Raw genomic sequence first — 6082 nt, 5'->3', positions numbered from 1 at the left:
TGAACTGAGAGCCTTTGAAGGAGTAGGAATTCTTAACCACGGAGCCATCTCCCGGCACAACTGGCTTTAAAAAAATACTGTTGAGAAAGAACACACACGTTTCTCAAAAGGCTTCCTCCAGGAATAAATGAATGGGATAGGTTCACTTTCCAATAGTTATTGCTTACCCCACAGTAGTTCTTGCTAGGCTAGCCTGCCCCTCTGAGATGTGGTCGCTCTGAGAAGCGAGTTTCTAGGCCAGCCAGGGCTGCAGAGTAAGATCCTGTCTCAAAAACAAAAACAAAAACAAGCTCCCCTCCCCAAAAAATGCTTTGAAATTTTGTTCCTGCTAAATCATTTTGTCCATGTAATAGAACACTTCTGATTTAAAAAAAATAAGATTTGGGCAATGATTGAACTACACTAAATCTTATAGTACAGTTCCGATTTTCAAACAAGCCGTGTCTTACGTGTGTGGTGAATACTTAACATTCTAGCCCATGTGGTTCCTTTTTCCCTTCACTGTGTGCCAGGCGCACTACTTCTTTTGTGTGTCAGACATAATGGTCCCAGTGTTTTACTTGACTATGATGTTATGAAGAAACACTCTGAGCTGTGCCCATATATATGAGAGTTCTCACTGAATTCTAGACTTTAAAAAAAAACACTATTTTAGGACATAGTGAAGTAGAAAAGAGAAACAGACAAAAGAAATCTACTGACACTATTTGTCATCGTGGTGGTTTAAACGAGAAATGTCCCACATGGGCTCCCATCTGAACACTTGGCCCCCAGCAGGTGGTACTGTTTGGGGAGGTATAGGAAGTGAGGGCCTTCCTGAAGGAAGTATGTCACTGCCGGCAGGACTTGCCTACTTCCGGTGTGCTTCACCACTGTGGCTTGAGTGTGACCTCTCAGCTTCCTGCTCCACCGTGCCTACTGCTTATTGCCATGGCCCCCACCATGACAGACTCATTCCTTTGGAACCATTAGCCTAAATAAAGTTCCAGAAGTTACCTTGGTAAAGGTGTTTTATCAGAGCAGCAGAAAAGAACCTAATGCAGTCATATTGATATAACAAAAGATAAGTGCCCTATCATTGTATTCTTGGATGTTGGAAGACCTGGACAGCATTAAACATTCCTTTTCTTAAGATTAAATTTTAAAATAAATTTCATAGTATTTCATCATATACTTGGCATATCACTCTTTTAATTGAAACATACACATACATTGATTACAATTGGGCTACAGATCCCATCGGTCCACTGGTTTCCTGGAAGCACCTTGGTGGATTTCCTTCAGTCTCGTTTAACCAACCTCTCTGCTTGCAGCTACGCCCCTTTCCTTCACCCTTCCAGCTTCCGTCTGTGAGAATGCCACTTACATAGAATCCAGCAATATAGAGCGAGAAAGCAGCCTTTTTCCAATCAGCAGAGGCCTTAGGGTCCATTGATGTTTGTTTTGTATTACTAGTAGTATTCTATTCCTTTGCCTGAACAGAATAGACTTTTATCAATAAAGGATATGTGTCTTGTTCAAGAATGCTGTGATCATGGGGGACTGCTTTAGGTACTATGTACTTCTTTTAGTGTGAGTGGAAACTTTCCTTTGTCTAAGATGATGCACAGTAATCAGACTGCTCAGTCACATGGTAACTTGACTGTGTAAGATACCTCAACACTGTTGCATTGTATCTCCAAACAAACTGAACTATTTTTCAACACTGCCCATAGCTTGGGAGAATCCTGGTTGGTCCACACCCTTTCCAGGACTTGGTAATCTATGTTTCATCTAGGTCACTGTAAGATGTGCAGCGGTATTTCACCACGGTTTTAATTTGCATTTCCCCAACAGCTAATTACACCGAACGCCTTTGCATGTGCTGATTTGCCATCAGATTCTCTTTGGTGAAATGCTTGCTCAAGTTTTTGGCTCACTTTTAAATTGGGCTGAGTTCTCCCTATAGGATTTTAAGAGTCCTCTATGAAGCATTCATTAGAGCCTTTGTTTGGATGATTTACAGATGCTGATTTCTAGACAATGGCTTGTCTAGCCACTATGCTTGGCAGCACCTTTTGCACATTACAAGCTTTTTAATTTGACCAAGTTAGTCGTGAATGTTTGACTTTTGTAGATTGTACATTTGGCATCTAAGGACAAATCATAAGATTTCATTTCTATATTCTGAAAGTCTGTTTTATGTAGCGGCAAATATTGAAGAGGAAGCACCAACCCTCGCTAGCGCCAGCATCAGAGAACCACATGGCATCTGTGGGGTATTTTCATCTCAGTTAGCCAGACTTGGCACACTCTCTGGCCCAGCACTCTCGAAACTTCTCCATCCAAGTCACCGTGTTCCCAATTTCCATCCCAGTCTGTCACCGGGTCTCTCTGGGCCCTGCGGTGATCTCTCCGCCATGACTAACCCCATCTATCTCCCAGCTCTCTGCTGCAGACTCTGCTCCCATTCCCAGGAACCCAGTAAAATCAAAACTCCAGAGGCTTGTAATTCATCAATCTGATTTATATCAGCAAATTCTCATTCCACAAAACGTCCACACAATAAACTCAGAACCAATTGATACTGATACAAACTGCCCACTTCGATAAAACAAATTGTCCTATAATCATCTAACCCTTATAAGATTCATAGCTACCTGTGGCTATTTAAGGCCACACAGAGGTAGATCATCTTCTTCCTCCTCCATCTTGGCTTCTTCTCCCTCTTTCCCAATCTCTGCAGTCTTTCCAAAACTCCCTCCCCGCCTTACTTTTTCACTGTCCAATCACAGGCCTTACCTTATCCTGTGACTGCCCTCACCTGCATATCAACCAGTTTTACACTTAGGTATCCAAGTTTTTGGGGGGTGTAAGGTGAGATTGGGCGGAGGCTCACTTCCATATAGCATGTGCGTTCAATGATTCTGAAATGGTACATTGAAATGACATTTGCTCATTTCCCTTTGCCACTGAATTGCCTTTGTATCTTGCTCTAGCTCCTCTGAGATGTATTATGTAGAATCACTATTTCTTCTTAGATATTTGATACAATTTGTAGTGAAAACACCTAGGCTAGATTCCTATCTCATTAGTATTTTAAGAAGAATTCACCTTCTTAAATAGTTACAGGTGTTCTCAAGGTATGTCTTCATTCTTCAGTGGTATTTGGTGGTCTGGGATTTTAGAAGAGGCAGCTCACCGTGAACCCAGCACTCTTGACAGACATGCGTGGGATGTGAACTCTGACTCTTCTACCTAGGCCATTTTCACAGTTTTGTATCCTCTGAGCAAGATGAGGTCATTTCCCTTCTTCATTGGGAAACTAGCTATAGAGGAGAAAAAGAGCCCCAGGTCAGCATTCCTGGGGTGCAGCACAAAGTCCGGACTGCAGCCATCAGCAATGCAACCCACAAGGCACTGCACTTCCCTCAGCAGATACCTGACTCTGTCTTCTTCTGCTGGAACAGAACGCTGTGGCTTGGGTAATTTATGAAGAAAAAAATTTACCTGGTGGTTCTAGGGTCTGAAAAGTCAAGTGCACAGTGATTTATTGGGCCTCGATCAACCTTTCTGCTCAAGACTAAGCTTTGGACACCATCTGCAGGACACAAGCAAGCCACAGCAACCTTCCCATTTATAAGCAGGGTAAACTCTCTGGCTCTCCACACTCCCTTTTTGAATTACCTAGTGCATGCATTGGTGTGACCACATCTGCACAACAGCATGCGTGTGGAGGTGAACAGGGAGCCGTTTTCTCCTGGGAGGGATTTCCAGGCAATTGTCCTGTCTGCATGCTACCTTACTGTAGAGTGGGAAGATGTCCTGTGTGAGCTACCACAGCCCCACCCTCACCCTCCACACTGTTCTCTGACTTCTGAAGAGTAAACTCAGATGTCAGGCTTGTATGGTAAGCACTTTCACCCTTTGGGCCAATACTGGTTGACATACAGTTTGCAGAGCATCTGATGTTTCCCCTAAGTTGTCATTATTATCTTAGTCATAGACATTTAACTTTGCTCATCTTCAATAGCTTTTGTTCCTAATCACTTAGAAAGTCCTCAGAGCGCAGATTTAGAAAGTGGTGAGGGTAGAGGGGAGTGTCCTGGAAGGAGGAGTAGGCAAACTCTTGATTCCACAGCCTTAGTTTTAGTCTCATCTATGTTAGCAAAAGACCGGAAACCAACAATGTTCAAACCAGTAAAAGTGGGCTAAAGGAATGAAAAAGGGATGAAAGCAAGCCCATGCATTAGTGCACATTACATGCAAGGCTACAAAACATGTTACTAGGTACATAAGGGTGTGTGATGTTGCAGCTGGCTTCTAATACATACATATGCTTATCCATGCATGGATCCGTCTCTAGAAATACAAACAAGAACAATTCCAGGTAATAAAGCAGTACTCAGAAACAAAAAAAATGAGGATGGATCTCCCCCAGGTTAAACCTCAACCCCCTTTAGAGGTCTTTCCAATTTTTGTGTAAAACGCATAACCTACCTATTAATGGGGAAAAAATGGAATTTTCACATGTCTGAGACGACTAAAGACAATTTGTAACTTTAATCTGTTCTTGACTACAGGAAGGGCCTGTTGTGTGTTACAATGAATGAAGCCAAGTGTATCAGGAGGCAGGGGAATGTTTTCACAACTCTAAATGTCCCCAATTTGCTAAGAGTTGTTACTATTTTTAGTTTCCTGGTTCCTACCAGCTATTTCTAACTCTAACAATTACACGAAAGGGGAGCTGTCTGTAACGACTGGAAGAATCTTCTCATCACAGCTGACTAAAAATTTTCTACCCTTGCAAGTTCTGTGTAAGTGAGCGAAGGACGAGACAGGCACTCCTGAAGCCAAGTGAACAGCTTGTTAATGCGATGTCACTAAGCACTTTTTTCCTCAATTTCTTTTGTTCGTTCACACCAATTTATTTTTATTATTGTTCTGTTTGTCTCTAAGCTGTGCAGACACAGGATGACTTGTGAGATCCACCTGTAGGTGGGATCTTAGGGTCAAACTCAGACTGTCAGTCTCACAGCCCAAGCACTTTCACCTGAGCCGCCTCACTAGCCTCAAAACTATACTTGACAGCCAGGTATGGGGTCTGAAGTAGAACTGCCGTGATTTCTAGCCCAGCTTAGGGTACACGATGAGCCTTAAAGGACAAGGTTCTGTCACACAACAATATGCATCTGAGCATCTAGTGTGCACGGGGGACTATTCCAGCCACAAGGGCGACAATGGAGAAACTCTTACAATTAATTCATCCTCTGACAGCAGAAACAACAGAAGACAAAGCCACTGGGCCTGGGGCAGGAAAGGCAACTGAAGACGACAGAGCTACGTTAGATCAAACCATGTGCCAGTACACAGTCCATCAGACGGGAAAGCCTCTCTTTCTATGATACTGAGGTTGAACCCGGAGCTTCACTGCTTGTCACTGAAATGTACAGTTGAACTTTATTCCAGTGGGGACCGATTATATACACACATACTTATGTACACCATCCTATTTCCCTTCTGGGACTGTTTCGGTTGTGCAGTAAACGGTGTCAGGGGTGGGCCAGCTTCTTCCCACACCTCCCGGTCTCCTGGAGCTCTAGAGTATGCCACGCACCATGTTCATGGCGTCATGCAGACAGCTCCAGGAGGAAGCGGGAAGGACACTCAGGACCGCAGGATAGAAGCTGTAGAGCACCCATGCTGGTCTCCCAACTTCACAGGAAACGTCAGTTTGGTCTCGGTTCATGTGCCCATGTTGGTTTTAAAGGAAGCAGAAGAATCTCCAACTGTTTGCTGCTTGTAACAATTATCACCTCAAATCAAAACCAAAGTCCTCTAAGATCTGACAGCATGGATAATCGGTCTAAGAATGCTTAACAGACAGACAACCGCAGTCGGAGTGAATGTCTCCTAAGGGAAACAGGTCAGAGGGACCCATGGTCTGTTCTGTCAGTGTCCAGTCTCATGAACGTTGACCTCAGATGTGTGTATATTCTATCAGATATGGCTTCCTTTACTTAAGATCATCTACAGTTCTGAAAGCAAGCTCTTCTGCCTGGACTAACCCTGGCTGGCTGGAAGTAGGTTGGAGTACTTTAGT

This window comes from Micromys minutus (genome assembly GCF_963924665.1).
Source record: "Micromys minutus genome assembly, chromosome: 5".
In the NCBI taxonomy this organism is placed as follows: Eukaryota; Metazoa; Chordata; class Mammalia; order Rodentia; family Muridae; genus Micromys; species Micromys minutus.
The sequence above is the reverse complement of the archived record's forward strand: the minus strand, read 5'-3'. Positions refer to the sequence as shown.